This window comes from Rana temporaria, chromosome 3 (genome assembly GCF_905171775.1).
Source record: "Rana temporaria chromosome 3, aRanTem1.1, whole genome shotgun sequence".
In the NCBI taxonomy this organism is placed as follows: domain Eukaryota; kingdom Metazoa; phylum Chordata; class Amphibia; order Anura; family Ranidae; genus Rana; species Rana temporaria.
The window spans coordinates 449,377,840-449,401,903 of record NC_053491.1 but is presented as its reverse complement, the minus strand read 5'-3'; the positions used below and the strand labels follow the sequence as shown (position 1 = coordinate 449,401,903).

Genomic DNA, 24,064 nt, shown 5'->3' with positions numbered 1-24,064 from the left:
AGGGGCTAGTAAATAGTTAATTTTCTAAATGAACACACTCGCTCACTGTGTACATTCAGAACTGAAGCATAGTAAACAGTGTGTACTATGCTTCTGTTTGTGAAGGAATAGGAAGCCACTTCTAGCTGAGGCTGCAGAGAAAGGCATGTGTGTTTGAGCTTTGGGGTGCACACTCTAATGCAACAGGCTGGGCACACCTATTGAGAAGGAGATACAGAGAGAGACACATAGAGGGTCTGTTCACACCACAAATCACACAGCACACAGCCACGTGTGATCTGAGTGCAGTGTGAATTCAGCCCACTTATTTGAATGGGCTAAAATCTTGCTGGACTACTTCAACAGTAGTACATGCACTACTTTATAACCTGCGTTTGCATGTCAATAAGTTAACATTGACACCTGCTGTAGATTGCAACTGCAGACCATTTTGAACACAGAGGCCCGGATTCAGAAAGGACTTACGATGGCGTATCTCCAGATTAGCCGTCGTACGTCCAAATGTGCGCCGTCGTATCTATGCGCTTATTCAGGAACTGAGATACACCTGAATTTTGCAAGATACGACCAACGTAAGTCTCCTTACGCCGTCGTATCTTGGGTGCATATTTACGCTGGCTACAAGGGGCGCTTCCGTAGATTTACACGTCGAATATGCAAATTACCTAGATACGCAGATTTACGAACGTACTTGCGCCCGTCGGATTTAGCTACGCCGTTTACGTAAGGCTTACGTCCGGCGTAAGTTTACCCCTCATAAAGCAGGGGTAAGTCATGTTAAGGTATGGACGTCAGAAACGTCGGAACAGCATCGTATTTTACTTTGTTTGCGTAAGTCGTACGTGAATGGGGCTGGGCGTAGGTTACGTTCACGTCGAAAGCATTGAGCCGACGTATCTTAGGGAGTATTTGCAACGTGATTCTGAGCATGCGCGCATGCGCCGTTCGATCGGCCATGCATTTACATGGGGTCACTCTTCATTATAATACAACGCGCCCACTGCCTTGCTACTTTGAATTACGCAGGCTTACGCCGGCCCATTTACGTTACGCCAGCGTACATATGGGAGCAAGTGCTTTGTGAATACAGTACTTGCCTCTCTACGTTACGTCGGCGTAGCGCATATGAAATGCGCTATGCCCGCTCAAAGATACGACAATGTATCTGAATCGCAGCCAGAGTGCAGTTGCTCCAGAGCTTAGTAAATGAGCAGAAGCTCTGCTGACTTCCATCACCCAATCATGTGCAAGCACAAATGCTATTTGAAAAAATATATATATTGCATGTGATTGGGTATTCTTTGCAAAGTGAAGCTTTACCTCATTTACTAAGCTCTGGAGCAACTGCACTTGCAGAGTACAACTGCACTTTGCAAAGGGCACAGTCTATTTGCTTTTAGTAAATCAACCCCAATGTGTAGATATAAGTGCGGGTTTATATATCACACTGCCACACTCCCAGCAATGACTGAGCTGTGTGTGTAGACGGCTCCCTCCTCCATTGTCTCCTCTCTGTGAATGGAAATGAAGGGAGGAGGGAGAGATAGAGGACGCACAGGGAAGTAGGCTCGTGGAGAACACTGAGCATTATGGGAAATGTAGTGTCCATGACCTGAGTTGTATTACTTCCTGTATACACACAGGGCTGTCTGCACAACACAAATTTCAAATGAAACCATGAGGAGAGGGGAGGACATATTTGAATAGTAAGTGCCCCTGTACTGTGTGCACTATGAGGTGTATGTATATAATCTGCTGTGTGAGGGTCTCAGCATTCCTAGGAAAGTCAGGAACATTCCCTGCAATGTATGTATGATGTGTGAATGTTCCCTTCACTAAGGCTAGGTTCACATCTATACATGTGCAGTCCATGCCTTTTTGAGGCGCTCTTTGTGTGTGTTTTTTTTCCCTCGTGCGTTGAATTTTTTATGTGTGTTTGATTCATTTTATTTTTTGCATGTGTTAATGGTAATAGGATGTGGCTGTTGTCATGCAGGAAAATGCATCAAAAGCACACGTGTGTGTGTGTGTATTTCTAATGCAATTCCATCAAAGTCTATGGAGCCAAAAAAACATACCCTGTTGCATGAAGTCTCTGCACCTTTCCAAAAAAAAACATGCGCTGGTGGAAGCTACATAGATATGAACGTGACCTGTAGGAGCTAACGTTAAACGGGCTGTAGTGCGTTTCTACAAACGCACTAAAAACTGCATAGGTGTGAACCTAACCTTAGAGAATATTCAACCAATAGAAAAAGAAAAAAAATATTCTGTATATCTGAAACGCGATCAGTCAAAACCGATGAAAACGGACTAAAAAGACCGTTTCATCGGTTACCTGATGAAGCTGACTGATGGTCTGATGTGCCTACACACCATCGGTTAAAAAAACGATCGTGTCAGAACGCGGTGACGTAAAACACACGACGTGCTAAAAAAACGAAGTTCAATGCTTCCAAGCATGCGTCGACTTGATTCTGAGCATGCGTGGCCTTTTGACCGATGCTTTTGCATACTAACGATCAGTTTTGACCCATCGGTTAGGCGTCCATCAGTCAAATTTTAAAGCAAGTTCTCTTTTTTTTTTCATCCACTGGCGCGATTCCGCCCACTGACACCCAGCGCCGGGGGCGCGATTCCGCCCACTGACACCCAGCGCCGGGGGCGCGATTCCGCCCACTGACACCCAGCGCCGGGGGCGCGATTCCGCCCACTGACACCCAGCGGCGGGGGCGTGATTCCGCCCACTGACACCCAGCGATTCCGCCCACTGACACCCAGCGCCGGGGCACAATTTCTCAAGGTGACACCCAGCAACGGGGCGCGATTCTGCCGAATGACACCCAGTGATGGGTCACAATTCTGCCCAGTGACAGGTCACAATTCCTCTGAGTGACACCCAGTGCCAACAAAGGAGCATAGTTTAATCCCACTCATGTCGGGACCTTTTCTACTCCCAAAGACCACAGTCCAGCCCCCTTAAACTGGCCCATTGTTTAGAAAATTTGGAGACCCCTGGTATAGATTAAGAACATTGGACCAGAGTAGGAAATAATGAGTTCCCTGCTAAGTGTATGGAGATTCTGGGCCAGATTCACAAAGAGATACGACGGTGTGTCTCCTGATACGCCGTCGTATCTCTGAGTTCCGTCGGTCGGATCTATGCGCCTGATTCATAGAATCAGGTTCCGCATAGATCTCCCTAAGATCCGACAGGTGTAAGTGACTTACACCGTCGGATCTTAGGCTGCAATCTCACGCTGTCCGCTAGGTGGCGCTTCCGTTTGTATACGCGAGGAATATGCAAATGAGGAGTTACGCCGATTCAGAAACGAACTTTGTAAATACAGCACTTGCCTGAAAAACTTGCGGCGGCGTAACGTAAATGAGTTACGCCAGCAGAAAGATCCGCTGATCTTTCTGAATCTGGCCCTCTGTGTAATGTTTCAGATACAGCAGAAAGGGAAGTGCTGTATAGAAAAGCACAGGGAATAGAATGTCACAGGGACAGAAGTTACTCATTTACATGGGTTACTCATTTACATGGGTTTCTAAAACGCAGTACTAAGATGTGTACAGTTTTAGGAGCATCTAGGAATCAATGGGGCCACACAAACACAGATCGTTGCACTGTATTTGTTATGTTTTAGTTAGTATTATATTGTGAATTATTGCACTTTAAGTTTATTTAGCAAATATCTATAGCAGAGGTTTCCACCATCCCTGCTAGGTTGTGTTATTGATAACATTTTTTTTATATATCTAATTTTCATTTTGATGTGTAATACATGTGAAGTCACATACTACTTAAAGGTAATTTGTATGTGAATTATCTATAGGTGGGGTTTCCACCATCCCTGCTAAATTACGATTTGTTTCATGATTTATTCTCGGTTTGATGTTGTTATATGTAATGGTACATATCACAGAGACCAATATTGTGGTAATATTGAAGCTTATTGAGAATACCGTACATTAGAGGGTTCCACCTAGAACTGCATAAATAATCGTTAAAAAAATTGTGATCTCGATTAGAGCTGCACCATTCTGCCCAAAATGAGAATCACAATTTTTTTGCTTAGAATAAAGATCACGATTCTCACGGCGTAAAATCTTTTACATTTATACAAAAAAAAAATGGGCTAACTTTACTGGCTAGGTTTTTTTAATTCATTAAAGTAATTTTTTCCAAAAAAATTGGATTTTGAAAAGACTGCTGCGCAAATACAGTGCAACATAAAATATTGCAACAACCGCCATTTTATTCTCTAGGGCAGGGATGTCAAACTGGCGGCCCTCCAGCTGTTCCCGAAACTACAAGTCCCATCATGCCTCTGCCTGTGAGAGTCATGCTTGTAACTGTTAGCCTTTCAATGCCTCATGGGACTTGTAGTTTTGCAACAGCTGGAGGGCCGCCAGTTTGACACCCCTGCTCTAGGGTCTCTACTAAAAAAATATATAATGTTTGGGGGTTCTAAGTAATTTTCTAGCAAAAAAAAATTATGATTTTAACTTGAAAAGAGCTGTCAGAAAAAGGTTTGGTGTTTAACCACATAAAGTGGAGGTTCACCCAAAAAAAAAACTTCTAAGATTACATCCAGCATACTAACGACATGTAAAGTATGCTGTTTTTTTTTTCTCCGTACATACCGCGTAATTGTTATTTTCGCCCAGGCTTCCAGGTTCTGCTTACTGCGGGACTGGGCGTTCCTATTGAAAGCTTAGCTGATTGACGTCTGGTGAAAATCTTCCCATGTCGCATAAAGCGCATCACCAGTTTTCCGTAAATAGCCGACATGCGAATCGGCGCTATACGGCGCCTGCGCCCGCCGTGTAGAGCTGACTGCGCAGGCGCCATATAGCGCCGACTCGCAGGTCGGCTATTTACGGAAAACTGGTGACGCGCTTTATGCGACATGGGAAGATTTTCACCAGACGTCAATCAACGAAGCTTTCAATAGGAACGCCCAGTCCCGCGGGAATCAGAACCCGGAAGCCGGGGGGAAAATAACAATTACACGGTATGACTGTACGGAGAAAAAAAAATACCAGCATACTTTACATGTCGTTAGTATGCTGGATGTAATCTTAAAATATTTTTTTTGTGGAACCCCCGCTTTAAGAACCTGCTCATGTACATATACGTCTTTTTTTTTTTTTTTAAGATGGATATCTCGGTAACGGCAGCAACTGCTGCCACAACCGAGGTATCCATCTTTAGCATGAGTGGTCCTGTAAACGATAATGGTGGTCTCCACGAAATCGCCGTTATTGGCGGTGGGGGAGGCCCGCTCTCCCGCGCCCTCTGCCGCTTAGCGGAGCCGTCGGTAGCGGCGGAGGCGAACGGGTCCTTCAGCCTGCTGTGTGGGGATGCGAGTTAAGTCAAGATGGCCCCCACTCGTCCCCATAGCCTAGCAGGGCTGAAGTGACGTCAAAACGTCAGTTCCGCCCATGCGTCTTAACCACTTGCTTACTGGGCACATAAACCCCCTTTGTGCCCAGGCGAAATTTCAGCTTCCGGCACTGCGTCGCTTTAACTGACATTTGCGCGGTCGTGCGACGTGGCTCCCAAACAAAATTTACGTCCTTTTTTCCCCACAAATAGAGCTTTCTTTTGGTGGTATTTGATCACCTCTACGGTTTTTATTTTTTGCGCTATAAACAAAAAAGAGCAACAATTTAAAAAAAATATATATATTTTTTACTTGTTGCTATAATAAATATCCCATTTAAAAAAAAAAATTCTCAGTTAAGGCCGATTTTTGTAAAAAAATAAATAAAAATCGCAATAAGCAACTGGTTTGCGCAAAAGTTATATTTTTTTTTACTAGTAATGGCGGCGATCTGCGATTTTTTTATTGGGACTGCGATATTGCGGTGGACATATCGGACACTTTTGACACAAATTTGGGACCATTCACATTTATACAGCGATCAGTGCTATAAAAATGCACTAATTACTGTATAAATGTGACTGGCACACAGAGTTCCACGTCCCTGCTGTCACCTGCTGTGTCACCGCCGATCGCGTTTACCCGGCGGACATCGCGGCCGCCAGGTACACGCATCGGCTCTTCAGCGATGCGCCGGGACAGTGTTTACCCGGTAATGCTTTTAAAAAGATGTCCAAAGACGTCCACCCGGCACTTGAGAGCCGCGCTGTTGACGTCTTTTGTCAATAGCGCGGGTCTGAAGAAGTGGTTAAAGGCACATTTTTTTGTTGTCATTTTTTCAAATGCCAAATTTCCATTTTTTTTTCTTTTTGCATTTAGGTCTAAATATGAGATCTGAGGTCTTTTTGACCCCAGATCTCATATTTAACCACTTACCCCCCGGAACATATTGCTGCCTAAAGACCAGAGTACTTTTTGCGATTCGGGACTGCGTCGCTTTAACAGACAATTGCGCGGTCGTGCGACGTGGCTCCCAAACAAAATTGGCGTCCTTTTTTTCCCACAAATAGAGCTTTCTTTTGGTGGTATTTGATCACCTCTGCGTTTTTTATTTTTTGCGCTATAAACAAAAATAGAGCGACAATTTTGAAAAAAATGAATATTTTTTACTTTTTGCTGTAATAAATATCCCCCAAAAATATATAAAAAAACATTTTTTTTCCTCAGTTTAGGCCGATACGTATTCTTCTACATATTTTTCGTAAAAAAAATCGCAATAAGCGTTTATTGATTGGTTTGCGCAAAAGTTATAGCGTTTACAAAATAGGGGGTATTTTTATGGCATTTTTATTAATATTTTTTTTACTAGTAATGGCGGCGATCAGCGATTTTTTTCTCGGTATTGCGACATTATGGCGGACACTTCGGACATTTTTGACACATTTTTGGGACCATTGGCATTTTTATAGCGATCAGTGCTATAAAAATGCATTAGATTACTATAAAAATGCCACTGGCAGTGAAGGGGTTAACACTAGGGGGCGGGGAAGGGGTTAAGTATGCCTGGGTGTGTTCTTACTGTGGGGGGGGGGGGTGGCCTCACTAGGGGAAACACTGATTTTCTGTTCATACATTGTATGAACAGAAAATCAGCATTTCCCCTGCTGACAGGAACGAGAGCTGTGTGTTTACACACACAGCTCCCGTTCCCCGCTCTGTACCGAGCGATCGCGTGTGCCCGGCGGCGATCGCGCCCGCCGGGCACACGCACGGGAGTCGGGGGCGAGCGGGGAGCGCGCGCGCGCGCCTCCGGCGGCGCGCACGCGCCCCCTAGTGGCGGCTATACGATAGGACGTATAGCTACGGGCTCTCGCCCAGGAGAGCCGACCTGCCGCCGTATAATGACGGTGGCTGGTCGGCTACTAGTTAAGAGGACCTGTCATGCTTTATTCTATTACAAGGGATGTTTACATTCCTTGTAATAGGAATAAAAGTGATCATTTTTTTTTTCAGTTTAAAAAATAATAAAATAAATAAAAATAAATAAGAAAAGGAAAAAAAAACTTTTTTAAAGCGCACCGTCCCGACGAGCTCGCGCGCAGAAGCGAACGCATACGTGAGTAGCGCCCGCATATGAAAATGGTGTTCAAACCACACGAGTTAGGTATCACCGCGATCGTTAGAGCGAGAGCAATAATTGTAGCCCTAGACCTACTCTGTAGCTCAAAAGATGCAACCTATAGAATTTTTTTAACGTCGCCTATCGAGATTTTTAAGGGTAAATGTTTGACGCCATGCCACGAGCGGGCGCAATTTTTAAGCGTGACATGTTGGGTATCATTTTACTCGACGTAACATTGTCTTTCACAATATATAAAAAAAATTAGGCCAATTTTATTGTTGTCTTATTTTTTAATTAGAAAAAGTGATTTTTTTTCCAAAAAAAGTGCGCTTGTAAGACCGCTGCGCAAATACGGTGTGAAAAAAAGTATTGCAATGAGCGCCATTTTATTCTCTAGGGTGTTAGAGAAAAAAATATATAATGTTTGGGGGTTTTAAGTAATTTTCTAGCAAGAAAAACTGTTTTAGTCTTTGTAAACACCAAATCTGAAAAACACCCAAGGTCCTTAAGTGGTTAAACGTTCCCTAATTTACATACAGAAGTTTATTCCTTTGAAGTGATACAATGTTTAGATTTAACTTTCCACTGATAAAGAATGTTTTCAAAACTTGGCAGGCTGCCCAGACTTGGCAGATTGCCCAGACTTTGACTTTTGGCTGAGAGTAGAGAGGAAATTCTTTTCATGTCAAAGATCGTGAAACCCTGTGTCAAGAATTGCAACGGGAAAAAGATCGCGATAACGGCTCTTGACGATTAATCGTGCAGCTCTAATCTCGATTCAACCCCCCCCCCCCTCACAATCTTAATCCAGCATTTACACAATTCATTCATGTAAGTGCAGAAACGTTCTCTACTTACTCAGTCTTCATTCACACTTCAGCGTTTTAAATCACAGGAAGAATTGCCGCGAATCTGCCCGCGATTTGAAAGCTCTGATGTGTGAATGAAAAATCGCTGGACTCGCATTTGAGATGCCATTCATATGAATGACACCTCAAATCGCGGCGCAAGTATTTTCTCCCTCTTCTGGGCATAGATCACTGCAGTGACTGTGGTGACCTACACCACATCTGGCGCTTAATCCGCCCCCAGCTTTCTTCTGGGAGATGCACAGGTCCCAGAAGACAGCGGGGACCAGTGGGATCGCGCAGCGCGACTCGCGCATGCACAGTAGGGAACCAGGAAGTGAAGCCACAAGGCTTCACTTCCTGATTCCCTTACCGAAGATGGTGGCGGCAGCATCCAAGGGAGAGATCGGCTTCGGGTGCCAGCATTGCGGGCACCCAGGACAGGCAAGTGTCCATATATGCAGTATTTGTAGCTGCTGACTTTTAATTTTTTTTCTGCAGAACTCCGCTGCCTAAACACTGGACCATCATTCTAGCAGCGCTATTTGGCTGCTAGTGGGGCGCTTAAATCCCAGCTAGCGGCCGATAAAGGGGTTAAATGCTCCCATGTAGCGCCACTGCAGAAGTGCTTTGCAGGCGTTCATCTCAATGGGCAGGAGTGGTGGAGGAGCGGTATACACCGCTCCAAAGATGCTGCTTGAATGACTTTTTTTTAACGTCCTGCCAGCGCACCGCCTCAATGTGAAAGCACTCGGGCTTTCAGACTGAAACTGCAGGGGAGCCGTTTTGAAGGCACTTTACAGGTGCTATTTTTAGCCCAAAAGCGCCTGAAAAACGCCCCAGTGTGAAAGGGGTCTAACTGTTAGATTTTAATCGGCCGCCGCGATTTCGAAATATCGGCATCGGCCAGAGAAAAACCCATATTGGTCGACCTCTAATTATTAGTATTTATTTATACATTTTTTTTTGCTAGTAACAACAGTGATTTTTAGCGGTACTGCAACATTGCCGTGGTGGATTGGACACTGTTGGCACATTTTTGGGACTATTGACATTTATACAGTGATCAGTGCTAAAAAAATGCACTGATTACTGTGTAAATAAGAAAGGAATGTGGGACTTTAGGGACTTGAAGGGCCAGTTCACACCTGACGCAGTTCCGTACAGTTTTGTGCACATTTTTTCTGCACTAAAAAAGCATGCACAGTGTTTTCCATGTAGTCCAATGGCTCTTGTTGGCTCTAGTTCACACCATGCAGTCAGTTTCCAGTGCAGAAACTGACCGTAAACTGACTGCATGGTGTGAACTAGAGCCATTGGAATACATGGAAAACACTCTGCATGCATTTTTATGCAGAAAAAAAGCACACAGAACTGAACGGGACAGCATCTGGTGTGAACTGGCCCTCAGTGGCATTGCTATGGGGGTGCGGCCCGCACCCGGGTGACACCCGTCAGAGCCAGAGCCTTTTTTTTGTCCGGTGACCACCTTCGGGGATAGCCCTTTACACGCGCTCACTGCTTTCACTCTTACACAGAACAGGTGACAGCGCCCCGGTGGTGTGCACTGCACAGTCCTCCCTGCCCAGCAGTATCTCTATGAAGGGGACAGGGGGTGGGGGATGATGTGCACTTCAGCTCTACCATCCCTGCAGCGGCTCCACTATCATGGCCAGCGGTGGCTCCACTATTCCAGCCAGTTGTGGTTCCACTATCTCGGCAGCTCCTTCTTCAGCCCATGTGTTCAGACTGCACACCCTCTGTAAGTTGAAGCTGCTCTTTGGTAGCAGCCCATCTGTCCAGTCTTCTGTCTTTTTTTTCTGTTCTGCAGTACTTAACTTTTCACCTTATTCATAGAGAACTTTTGACCCCTGCACCCTGTACATGGCCACCCCTGCACCCTGTACATGGCCACCCCTGCACCCTGTACATGGCCACCCCTGCACCCTGTACATGGCCACCCCTGCACCCTGTACATGGCCACCCCTGCACCCTGTACATGGCCACCCCTGCACCCTGTACATGGCCACCCCTGCACCCTGTACATGGCCACCCCTGCACCCTGTACATGGCCACCCTTGCACCCTGTACATGGCCACCCTTGCACCCTGTACATGGCCACCCTTGCACCCTGTACATGGCCACCCTTGCACCCTGTACATGGCCACCCTTGCACCCTGTACATGGCCACCCTTGCACCCTGTACATGGCCACCCTTGCACCCTGTACATGGCCACCCTTGCACCCTGTACATGGCCACCCTTGCACCCTGGCTGTACATATAGCGATCCTTGCACCCTGTACATAGCAAACTTATGCACCCTGTTTGTATCACATTCCTGAATGCTGCACTCTGTATGTAGTGTACTTCTGAACCATGTGCATAATGCACTCATGGTATTTAACAATGCCTTTGTATGGTCCTTCGGCCACATCTACCCTTTATGTGGTGTGCTCTCCTGTGGGGGGGGGGGTGGTTGAGCCTTGGGTGACACCATTAAGTGCTAGACAGGAGAGAGCCTTATGCACTAGCTTGCCAAGTGTCTACTGCTCTGTCCTGCTTCTGCTGTCACTCCACAGCGACAGGACAGGGCCCTATGGCAGGCTAGGAAGTGAGAGCCGCAGCGTTAAGGTAAAACATTGTATTTCCCCCTGCCGGGGGGGTGACACCATGTTTTACCGCACCAGGTGACACCAACCCTAGTGATGCCACTGCTGGCCCTTAATGAGTCAATTTACTTGTGGAGGTAGAGTGGTTAGCACAGGTGCGTAAGGCTTCATTCGCACTTGGGCATTCCATAATTGCTGGCAGAATCGTGGCAAAACACGGGACAGGTTTGTCTGACCGCCTCTTTAAAAGGTTTGTAATGCCATTCCTTCTAATGGCACGTCAATTTCGGTGCGATTTTTGGTGTGGCAAAATCGCAACACTTGAAGATTGTCGCTCAAAAAGGAGAAGCTTCTTTTGGGTGGCAGCATCAGCGCAGTTCGATTTGCTACGATTGCAGTGCGATTTATCACATCAAAATCGCACCTCATCACAAACACGTCCGCGTTTACCGTGATTCTCGAATTGTGCCCAGAATCACCCGCAATACCGGAATGCCCAGGGTGAATGGAGCCTTATCGATGCGTGCTTGGTGCGTTTCTTTTTAAAACTGACCAAAAATTCAGCAACAAGGTTTTTAACATTACAACGGAGTTGCAAGGAACGAGTATGAAGACATAGACATTTTGGACAATTTGATGCTCCCAACTTTGTGAGAACAGTTTGGTAATTCAAACATGACTGGCCACCAGAGCACAAAGCAAGGTCCAGAAAGACCTGGATGAGCGAGTTTGGGGTGGAGGAACTTGACGGGTCTGCACAGATCCTGACCTCAATCCGATAGAACACATTCAAGTGATTTAGAGCGGAGACTGAGATCCAGGCCTTCTCATCCAACATCAGTGCCTGACCTCACAAATGCGCTTCTGGAAGGATGGTCAAACATTCCCATAGACACACTCCTAAACCTTGTGGACAGCCTTCCCAGAAGAGTTGAAGCTGTTATAGCTGCAAAGGGTGGGCCAACTCAATATTGAACCCTACAGACTAATGCAGTTTTCCCGTCGGGCAAAAAAAACGATGGTTTTCCCGATGGAATTCCTCTCAAGCCTGCCTTGCATACACACGGTCACACAAAAGTTCTGTGAACTTTTGACTGCCAAGAACGCAGTGACGTAAAAGACTACGAAAGAAGATGAAGTTCAATGCTTCTGAGCATGCGACAAATTGTTTCCGAGCATGCATCGGGATTTGTACATACGATCAGAAATTCCGAACAGTTTTTTTCCTGATGATGAAAAAAGATCCTGCTCTCTAGCTTTTTTTAGTAGTTTTCCTGTTGGAAAAAGTCTGATGGCGCATACACACGGTCGGGATTCCCGACCAAAGGCTCTCATCAGACTTTTTCCAACAGGAAAATTGATCGTGTGTACGGGGCATTATACTGAGATGCTATTAAAGTTCATGTGCGTGTAAAGGCAGGTGTCCTAATACTTTTGGCAATATAGTGTACTTTTGCAGGTTTTTTTTGGCGGTGGGTCATAGTAATGGCATAAAAACATAAGGCTATTTTATTTTTTTACTATTTTAGACCAGTTTTCCTTTCATAATAAAGCAAAATACAGAGAGATCCATTAATATTTACCACCAGATGAAAGCCCAATCTCTCCTGTAAAAAAAAAAAAAAAAAAAAAGTATAATCCACCTGGATACACTAAAGGCCCAAAATATTATTTCCGATTTTATGATCGTGTTTGATCAGAAAATCGGAAATAATATTTCATCCAATGAACGATCTGCCGATTTTCTGGACAGTGCTTTCAACAGCTGATTACAAATTTTCGGATGACAAAAACTGAATGTGCACGTCCACCCACCACTGACGAAGTCCAATCCGGACGTAACGTGCGTACGGGGGAGGAGTTTTTCCTGTGACGTCCTTTCTGCTGCTGCTCGTGGCTGTTCTTCCGAGTTTTTATTTTATTTTACATTGCCTATCGCCTACTGGCCAGTTGTTTTTTGGTAGATTGTCTGCAGACATACCAGACTGACTGTAGTATGGTGAAGTGCTGTTTTTTACTTTTCCCTGGAATAAACACAGTCTACACTTATTTTTTATTCCGCATTGGACCTACTACTCACTGCTGCATTGGACTCCACTGCACCATCTCCCCTATGGTGAGAACAAGCTGGCCACTTGTGAAAACATATGGTCCAACTCATCTGGTAAGGAGGCACTTCTTATACTGGTGGAGGATATCATCACATTTGCCGAAGATTTTTGCTATCTCACTGGATGTCTTCTTTATTCTTGATTCTTCAGTCAAGGACTTTATTTGCGCTGCACTTTTATTATTATTTATCATTAGTGATTGTAATAGGCCATTCACGGTTCAAATCTCAGCCAGTGTAGCAGGAACCTGCTGAAATTCTAACCACTAATGGGCAGGCTGATTGTACCAAGTTGATTGATCGATCCACCTGTGTACAACCAGCCTGCTGGATTCCCTTGCAATTGCTATATCACAGAGCAGTAATCCCTGTCTTCTCCCGAAAACCCCCCTCCCCCGACCGGGAGATGACAATGTCTCGACGGGAGGGAATTCCCTGTCAACACTGCGTTGATGGGAGAATCGTGCAAATTTCTTTCCTGAAACCCGTGGTTGTAGGAAAGAAGTTTGCACTGTCTATGGCCTGCCTAAGACACAATTTTCTGCAGATTTTTGTCTTAGATTTACCAAAACCATGTAGTGCAAGGGCCTGCCTGATTGCATATACATTTATACTCTTAAGGTTTCACCTACTATATGGTTTTGGTAAATCTGAAGACAAAAATCCGAAGAAAATCTAATAGTGTGTATGGGGCTTTAGCCATAAACTTGCTTAAAATTCTTTGTGGTTCTGTGGGGATTTTAGACGGCTCCAGATTACTTTAACCTCTTCACACCAGTGCCTTCCGTACCCTTTAATATATTTAGTTTGCCGAGAAGCAGGGCTTAAGACCACGTGACCGCTGTGACTGTCATGGCAGTCATGTGCTCCGAAAACTTTCAGTTGGGCACCAGTAACTGTGCCAGGAGTGCACCGGGTGCGTGCTCTCAGCACAGCTGTATTGACCACAATTGACGCAAATATGCGGGCTCTCGACGCCAAGGACTAGGCGTTGTGAGGCCGCATATTTGCATGCAGCCATTGTCAAGTAGTTAAAGCGGGGGTTCACCCAACAAAACGTTTTTTAACATTACATTCAGGCAAGTTGTGATAATGACATTAGGCTGTTTTTTTTTTTTTTTTTAAATCCTTGCCGTACATACCGTTTTATGTACATTTTCACTGTGGATTCCGGGTATGTAATCTGTGGGACTGGGCGTTCCTAATTGATTGACATGCTTCCAACCGGCACATACAGCGTGTCACGAGTTGCCGAAAGAAGCCGAACGTCGGTGCGCAGGCGCCGTATAGAGCCGACTCGCAGTCCGGCTTCTTTCGGCAACTCATGGCGCACTGTATGCGCCGGTCGGAAGCATGTCAATCAATTAGGAACGCCCAGTCCCGCAGATTACATACCCGGAAGCCGCGGTGAAAATGTACATAAAACGGTATGTACGGCAAGGATTTAAAAAAAAAAAACAGCCTAATGTCATTATCACAACTGGCCTGAATGTAATGTTAAAACATTTTTTTTGGGTGAACACCCGCTTTAAGCCGAGCTGAAACCCTATTCTTCATGGTCTCCAGCTTCAAACGTAGTGACTGTGCTGCTGCTATAAAGAGAAGTGCCCTCAGCCTGCATTTGCTCCCAAGTGTTTTAGAATATCCCACTCCCTATTGTTCTCTTTCAGTTCACGTTTACAGCAATAATTCTCCCTGGACTGTTTGTAAGCTGGAGTGGGTGAGCAGTTGCTGTGTGCACACTGTATAGGAAAGAACCCATTCTACAATCCAGCCGCTCCTTCGGGGGTAGTGCTACCTGATCATGAATGGAATTCAATTTAGGAAAGTGATTACTGAGGAAAACTAGCTGACACACACACTCTTCTTTTTTTTTATTGTCCATGAACATGATTTGATGTTATCTGCAAAGTAAAATTTTACCACATTCACTAAGTTCTGGGGAAAAATGTATTTTAATATAAAGGCAAATGTGCTGGTTTGACCTGAATGCCCCTTGTATATTAAAAAAAATATATATTTTGAATAACCATTGCCATAGACAGGAGACTGCGCTCCTGTAATTTATGACTGTGGAAATATATTTTCTTTTTTGTGCCCACCATTACTCTGGTGATTTGGCCAAATCAACACTCATAAGATATCATGCTACACACTTTTTCGATGAGTAGGTGATTGTATCAGTTCACAATTCATAAAGTTTCATTGTTGTAAAAGGAATACAGAGGCAGCAGCACCAGCGTGTCATCCTAATTTTGTAAATATTTTTTCTGTCAAAGACTAAAGCCCCGTAACGTCTGGACGACCGAACGCCTGTTTTTTGTGGCATGCTAGTCTCATGTCAAAAGTGAAGAGGTTTCTCACAATATGAACATTTTCGCATGACGGAATACAACGTTCTACCAACCAAAATCTACTCCAGATACCTAAGGCCCGATACAAGTCCAAAGGAGAACGAAGATTTGCCGTCCAAGGACCTAGACCAGGGATATGCAATTAGCGGACCTCCAGCTGTTGCAAAACTACAAGTGCCACCATGCCTCTGGCTCTGGGTGTCATGCTTGTGGCTGTCAGAGTCTTGCTATGCCTCATGGGACTTGTAGTTCTGCAACAGCTGGAGGTCCGCTAATTGCATATCCCTGACCTAGACTATGGAACGCTTTACCAACCAGCATCTGAACGGAACGGCCTTCAAAAAAAACCTCAAAACCCATCTATTCTGTAGGCAACGTATAGGAGGAAATGGATACCAAGCGTCCTGAGGCGATTCAGTTTGCATGTGCTGCGCTATATACGTTTTTCATTCATTCAAGTGATGTAATATGTTGAATAGTTGTGTATGTGTTCTTTTGTTTCAAAACATTCGTAGTCTTGCTTCTAGGATTTTTTTCATACGAAAACCGTACTAATGAAATGAAAATCGGACGTTGAGTTCACATCTGACAAAAATGTTATAGTCTGCACATCCAGCTTTTGTCTGACAAAAAAAAAACGAAATCGGCTGTCGCAAGCACCGTACTAACGATCCGAAAATCAGAATACGTCTCATCGTACAAATTTTTCCATCCGATTTTCGTATCGTGTGGCCTTAAGAGACTCTATTGGGAGGAGGGTGAAAAGCATCTAAGATCCAAGCATGGTTCTTTTTAACCACCTGAGGCCCGCGCTATAGCCGAATGACGGCTACAGCGCGGACCTGAAAATCCAACAGGACGTCAATTGACGTCCGCCCCTTTCCTCGTTCCCCGCGCGCACTCCCGAGCGCGCAGCGGGGAAACTCTGTGCTGGCCGTGTCCCTTGGACACAGCCAATCACAGATCGCCGTGAACAGCCAATCGGAGTGGCCGTTTGGTAGGCGATCTGTGCGGCCAATGAGAGATGATCTCATATGTAAACATATGAGAACATCTCTCATTGCCGGCTCACACAGAGACACTGACAGCGTCCTGTCAGGGAGAGAGGAGACCGATCTGTGTCTCTTGTACATAAGGACACAGATCGGTCACCTCCCCCAGTCAACCTTCCCCCACAGTTAGAACACTATGCAGGGTACACATTTAACCCCTTTCTCACCCCTAGTGTTAACCCCTTCAATGCCAGTCACATTTATACAGTAATTAGTGCATATTTATAGCACTGATCGCAGTATAATTTTGAATGATGCCAAAAATGTGTCAAAAGTGTCCGATGTGTCTGCAATAATGTCGCAGTCCCAATAAAAATCGCAGATCGCCGCCATTTCTGGTAAAAAAAAAAAATAATAAAAAATAATAATTCTGTCCCCTATTTTGTAGGCGTTATAACTTTTGCGCAAACCAGTCGCTTATTGCGATTTCTTTTTTTTTTTTTTTTTTACCAAAAATATGTAGAAGAATACGTATCAGCCTAGACTGAATTTTTTTTTTTTTTTAAATTGGGATATTTATTATAGCAACAAGTAAAAAATATTGTATTTTTTTTCAAAATTGTCGTTCTTTTTTGTTTATAGCGCAAAAAATAAAAACCGCAGAGGTGATCAAATACTACCAAAAGAAAGCTCTACTTGTGGGGGAAAAAAGACGTCAATTTTGTTTGGGAGCCACGTCGCACGACCGCGCAATTGTCAGTTAAAGCGACGCAGTGCCGGAAGCTGAAATTTCACCTGGGCAGGAGGGGGGGTATATGTGCCCAGTAAGCAAGTGGTTAATAGTGTTAAAGCAGTCACCATTGATGTGGACAGGTGTATGCGTTTGTCAGTCCCTATTGTCCAAGTATGATCAACACTCTTTCTAAGTCCCCTACAGCAGGACACCTCAAATGCATGTTCTGCATGCCCCAGCGACTGGACTATCTTAGACACCCTTTAGTCTAAGTTCACTTATGAGATTGTTTGTTAGTATCTGAACTGGAGCCAACATACTCGTTGGCCATTATGGACAAGCTATGCCTTTGAGTGCTACCTAGGGTCAGGCCTGCTCACTGATGCCTGAAGAAAGTGTGCAACACCTTTACATATCCCCTGCTAGTGGTGCTACTACTATTGCCTTCTTGACCACTGTGGGTGGAAGAGCTGCAATGGGTGAGAGAGGTATTCCTGCCACCATCAAGGAATGCTTTGTGCAAGCACCTTAGTGCTTTCTTGTAGTGAGCATTTTGACCATCTTGTGGCAAGATTCTATTGCCCATTTTGGTTTTGTTGTGTGAATCTAAAAAGGGTGGAAGAAGGGCCCTCAAAGGCTCTTCCCTAAAAATTAGACAGGCTGCAGATCAGTAGCAGAAGGCCCTTGAAGTTGTTTTTATCTTTTTTTTATTTATTTAATTTGTATTTGTGTATTTTAATTGTTGGAAGCCACACCAGGTGCATGTGCTTTCTAGGGGCCAAGCCTCCCGACTGTAGACTGGTTCCTGCAGAGGGTCTAGTATGATGGTGTAGCCGTCCAAATTTCAGGAATATCGCAGTTCAGTTTGACATTTTCCAAATAAAAAAAAAAACAATGTTTCGGATGATTTTTACTTTTACCTAAATGTTAAAAGCAAAACTACTAAAAGAAAAATTTGTGTGAGTTTTGTAAGAAATTTCTTAGTGGATGTCAGTAGACAGGATATAGGTACCAATATAAATGTAAGTATTGACTGGTGGGTCTGCTCAAATTCAATAAGCAAAATGTTATATATAAAAAAAAAAAATAAGACAAACTAACATTGTCAGAACTGTTTGCTAAAGCAATTCTATGTTGTGAGAGACATGAAGTCTGACATTGCTGACTAAACATTCCTCAGGGCAGCTTCAGTACTTTGAGTCGCTTAAAGTGTAAGTAAACTCCCCCCCCCCCCCTATTGTTTTCAGCCAAGGAAGCTGCCATTGTTGCCTCTGTTTAATCTACAACTGCTATGACGCTGCACATGTGATCAGTTATGACAACAGCCATTGGATTGTTTGACAGTTTGGTTGAGAGCACAACCAATGGGAGCTGTTTTATGGATGGGTTTACTTCCATTTTAACTACAAAATGTATGCAGATTAGCACTTCTTATATGTTTGATTAGCATACTCATTTCAAGTAAGTGACTGAGAAAATATTGAAACAAGAGGGTCTACAAAATGGCAAGGCAACTGGATCTTAAAGGAGTTGTAAAAGACCATTTTTTTTTTACCTTAATGCAATCTATGCATTAGGGCAGTGGTCATCAACCCTGTCCTCAGGGCCCACTAACAGGCCAGGTTTTATGTATTGCCTTGGGGAGATGCAGAATAGAATTCTGCAATCACTGAGCAGCAAATGATATCACCTGTGATGTATTTCAGTTATCTTGCAAACCTGGCCTGTTAGTGGGCCCTGAGGACAGGGTTGATGACCACTGCATTAGGCTGCATTCACACCTAGGCGACAATACGCCTGAAGCGCGACGCTGGAGGGGGCGAATTTCCATTGCTGTCTATGAGATGGTTCACATCTCACGCCGAAACGCCGTACGCCTGCCGCCTCAAAACAAGTCCCGGACCCTTTTTTTCAGGCGGCATTGGCGTTCGGCCGTAGACAGCAATGGAAATAATTTGTAAATAAGTTAAACAAATCGCGGCAAAATACGCCGCATACGCGGCGTTACAATGTGAATGGAGCTTTAAGGTGAAAAAACATCCGATTATGCTCCAGGAAAGCTCTTTTTCATGCTGAACTATTCAACAGGTGAAAGTCAAATGGCTTTGTGTGCCATTGAGAAGGTGATTAGCTGCACTTGATTGCGTTTACAAGTCATTTTTAGGAGAGGGGGTGGTCTTTTTTTCCAACACAGTAATTCTGATTTTGATTTATTTTCATTTTTTCTGCCATGTTGGTGTTCTAGCTTCCACTTGGATGTTATAAGTTTCATAAAATAAACATAAACAGTCAGATAAAATAAAAACTATGTCTACATTTCCGGCTGCAAAGCAACAAAATAATTATTTTAAGGGGGGGGGGGGGGGGTGATTATTTTCTATACTTACTGTATGGCACTTTAATAAAAAAGAGTCACCAGTTGCCTCTGGGTGTCATCCTTGTGGCTGTCAAGAGTCTTGCTATGCCTCATGGGACTTGAAGTTCTGCAACAGCTGGAGGTCTGCTAATTGCATATCCCTGGTATACAGTATATTTGATGGCACAGTATTGTTTTTTTGGGCAAGAATTTATGAGAGCATGGTCAGGAACCCTAAGGATATTCCCGTTTTGGGGATTTGTTTTAAGCCTCGTACACACGATAAGATTTTCGGTTGGTCAGTTTTTTTTTTTGTGCCATGCTAGTCTCATGTCGAAAGTGAAGAGGTTACTCACAATACAAACATTTTTATACAACGTCAGAAGTGATGTTATGTGTTGAATAGTTTTGTATGTTTTCTTTAGTTTCTGAGCGTGCATAGTTTTGCTCTTAGTACGATTTTCGTTCGAAAAAAAATCATAATTAAAGCGGTGGTTCACCCTGCTGAACAACATTTCAGCATACAATTCGGCATCGTAGCGCGAGCTACAGTATGCCGGTCTTACATTTTTTATCCCCGTACTCACTGTTTAATCGTACCTAGACGATTCCGTCTGCCGCGGGGAATGGGCGTTCCTAGCAAGAGGGAGGGTGATTGACGGCCGACTCTGGCACGTCACGCTCCCCGAAGACAGCCGGAGTAGGTCTCGGCTCTTCACGGCGCCTGCGCACAGGCTATGCGCAGGCGCCGTGAAGAGCCAAGCCTATTTCGGCTATTTCCGGAGAAGCGTGGCGCGCCAGAGCCGGCCGTCAATCACTTTCCGTCTGGATTGGAACGCCCATTCCCCGTGGGCAGTCGGAATCGTCTAGGTAGGATTAAACAGTGAGTACGGGGATAAAAAATGTAAGACCGGCATACTGTAGCTAGCGCTACGATGCCAAATTTTATGCTAGAATAAAAAAAATATATATATTTTTTTTAATAGGGTGAACCCCCGCTTTAAATGAAAAATCAGATGTTGCGTTTACATCTGACAAAAATTTTATAGTATGCACATCCAGCTTTTGTCTGCCGAAAAAGCAAAATCGGCTTTTGAAAGCACCGTACCAATGATCTGAAAATCGGCAGATCGTTTAGGCAAAATTTGTCTTTTGATTTTCATATCGTGTGTACGGGCCTTTAAATGTCAGGATCACCAGTTAAAAATAAAAAGGAAAAACCCTTTGACTGACCCTTGATCATTGCAGATTGAGTGAAAAGACATTTGGGATGACTCTTATGAATATTCACATTGATTACCCAATAATGTGGGGAAAAAAATCCTGTTTACCTTTTTCATCTGCACATGATTGGGCATTCAAAGTGAGTAGGGATTTGCTTTTTACATTATTGGATAAGTTGAAGTGAATATTCACACAATTTGTAGTTGAATATTGTAAACTACTAAAGCGCTTCCCGACGGCTCCACGTACATTTATTGCCGCAGGGCAGCCTGGATGTGCAATATCACATACCTGTATGTGATTTTGTGCATGCAATTTAGGTGGCGCGCTCCCGCTGTGATTGTACACATGGTAAAACCAATCAGCAGGTACGGTGACTGCGATTGGCTGCCGCCACCCACTGATCGTTCACAGGAGAGATGGAGCAGCGGTGTGCCGATGTAAACAAAGCACACCGCTGATCTGTCAGGGAGGAAAAGTGAGAGATTGTGTTTCAACTAAGCTGAATCACGATCTCTCTTTTCCTCCAGTGAATCCACTCCCACCCCCCCCACAGTCAGAAACACATTTAACCCCCTGATCACCCCTGTAGTTAACCTCTTCCCTGCCAGTGTAATTTATACAGTGATCAGTGCGTTGCCAAGGTGATCAAATACCACCAAAAGAAAGCTCTATTTGTGGGGGAAAAAAAGCATACATTTTGTTTGTGTACAGCAGGGATATGCAATTAGCGGACCTCCAGCTGTTGCAGAACTACAAGTCCCATGAGGCATAGCAAGACTGACAGCCACAAGCATGACACCCAGAGGCATGATGGAACTTGTAGTTTTGCAACAGCTGGAGGTCCGCTAATTGCATATCCCTGGTGTACAGTGTCGCACGACCATGCAATTGTCAGTGCCGTGTCGCAAAAAATGGTCTGGTCAGGAAGTGGGTAAATCCTTCCGGGGCTGAAGTGGTTAAGTAAATCACCCTCAATAATTCATTTAAAATCTAACCTAATTAGTCAAGGAATGTGTTTACTGCAGCTGGACAAAGCCAGATGTTTACAGTTCAGACCCCTAGTTTCCTCGCTTTAGCATTGAATATAAGGTATGAAGGTAACTGGAAACTCATTGGCCTAATGAATTTTAATTTTTTTTTGTGGAATGAAAATTGGATCAGAAGGGCTCTTCATGTCTAGTCTTTACTATAAGGAGACAGGCTACCATAGCCGCCATTGTAATAAGATATGAGTTTAAAATTTGTATTTACCGTATATACTCGAGTATAAGCCGAGGCACCTAATTTAACCGCAAAAAAAATGGGAAAACGTATTGACTCGAGTATAAGCCTAGGGTACACAATGCCCATCTGCAGCCTGCCTCTGCCCATTTGCAGCCTCACCTTGTTTACGGTCTCCCGTTGTGTCCTGCAGCGCTCGGCAGTGTTCTGTCAAACAGTGGCTGCCCACTGTAACAAATCACCACCTCCTCTGTGATAGACTGAGCACTGGTTCAGTTTACCAGCATTCTATCAATGTTCCGTCTATCACAAACGAGGAGGAGGCGGGACTTTGTTACAGTGGATGGCCGCTGTTTGACAGAACACCGGCAAACACTTGCATGACACAGCGCTAGACGTCATTCGAGTATAAGTCGAGGGGGGCTTTTTCAGCATAAAAAAATGTGCTGGAAAAGTCAGCCTAGGCCCCTTTCACACAGGCGGACAGTTTTTTTTTGGGCGGACCTGAACGAGTGCTCAATGCAAGTCTATGGAGCGTCGGATGTCAGCGGTGACCATGTCCGCTGATGTTCGGTCCGCTAAAATCAGACGTATGGCGATACGTCACCACCCGTCCTATTGGATCGCATGAGATCTGATGAAAACAGACATGCTGTCCGTATTCGTCCGATCCCTCCATAGCAAGGAGCGACGCTCAACAAGCCCCTTCCCACTTAGTGAGCAGAGAGGGACCTGTCATCCGCTGGCTGAGCGGATCTGCACAGTGTGAATTAAGCCTTATACTCGAGTATATACGGTATTATAAAATTCAGTAATGGTATCGCTCTATACATTTTCTAAAGGCAGTGGAGAAGTTGTTAAAATGCAAAAAATCGCAAAACCTAATGTATGACTTAGTCTTTTGATAATGTTAGGATTCTGTATAAACAATCTTCTTCTTCTTTTTTTTTCATACAGGTAAACCAATAGCTCAACTGGCAATTCAACACTTACTGTGGGGGATACAAAAAAAATCACAGATAAACAAATCTTTATTGGCATAAGATGAGTAAAGATGGAAAGAAGCAGAATCAGTGCTCCGAATGCGAGAAGAGTTTTACTTATAAGTCACAACTCGATGTTCATCTGAGGATTCACACTGGAGAACGACCATATAAATGTTCCAAATGTGACATGCGCTTCTCGCAAAGTACTAGTCTTACCAAGCACCTGAAGCTTCACACTGGAGAGAAACCATTTAAATGTACAGAATGTGACAAATGCTTCTCTCAGAGGTTTAATCTTATTGAACACCAGTATACTCACACCGGAGAAAAGCTGTTTAACTGTCCCGAATGCGGCAAGGGTTTCTCACACAGTTCACATCTAACGAAGCACCAGAGGATTCACACAGGAGAGAAGCCATTTAAGTGTTTAGAATGTGACAAATGCTTTTCACATAAGTTTAATCTAGCTGAACACCAGAAGACTCACACAGGAGAAAAGCCGTTTAAATGTTTAGAATGTGGAAAGTGCTTCTCACACAGTTCTCATCTTACAAAACACCAGAGGGTTCACACAGGAGAGAAGCCATTCATATGTTCAGAATGTGGCAGATGCTTCTCTCATAAGCATATTCTTCTTACTCACCAGAAGACTCATGCCAGGTGAAGAATGTGAGAAGGATTTATTTATTTTTTGTTCTAGAAGTTAAAAAAATTAAGCAACAAGAAGTTGGGGAGAAGCTGTATTCATCTGTGTGATAAATATTTTACATGTAAATAAACACGGATTAAGATTAAAAAGCTTCACGCAGAAAAGAAACAAAGCCATATCAAAAATTTAAAAAGTAACAAGTATTTAAAAAAAAAAAAACGCTCTACCCGCACTCACCAGAAGGTTCAAGAGAGGAAGCTGTTGTGCAAAGGATATCTATAACAGACCAGCACTGGGACTTATGCCGCATACACACGATCATTTTTCAGCATGTCCAAAAAATGAAGTTTTCCCAACTTCATCATTAAAAACGATGTTGCCCACACACCATCGTTTTAAAAAAATTATCTAGCAAAGCGCGGTGACGTATGACGGCACTATAAAGGGGAAGTTCCATTCGCCT

At 44.1% G+C, this 24,064-nt stretch overlaps 1 long non-coding RNA gene across 1 annotated transcript; it reads left to right on the top strand.

The window, feature by feature from the left end:
• The first annotated feature begins 1,586 nt into the window (after positions 1-1,586).
• LOC120933407 lies at positions 1,587-23,943 on the top strand. Its single transcript, XR_005748087.1, has 2 exons — positions 1,587-1,706; positions 22,924-23,943. It is a non-coding gene; the product is annotated as an uncharacterized LOC120933407 (long non-coding RNA).
• Positions 23,944-24,064: the final 121 nt, after the last annotated feature.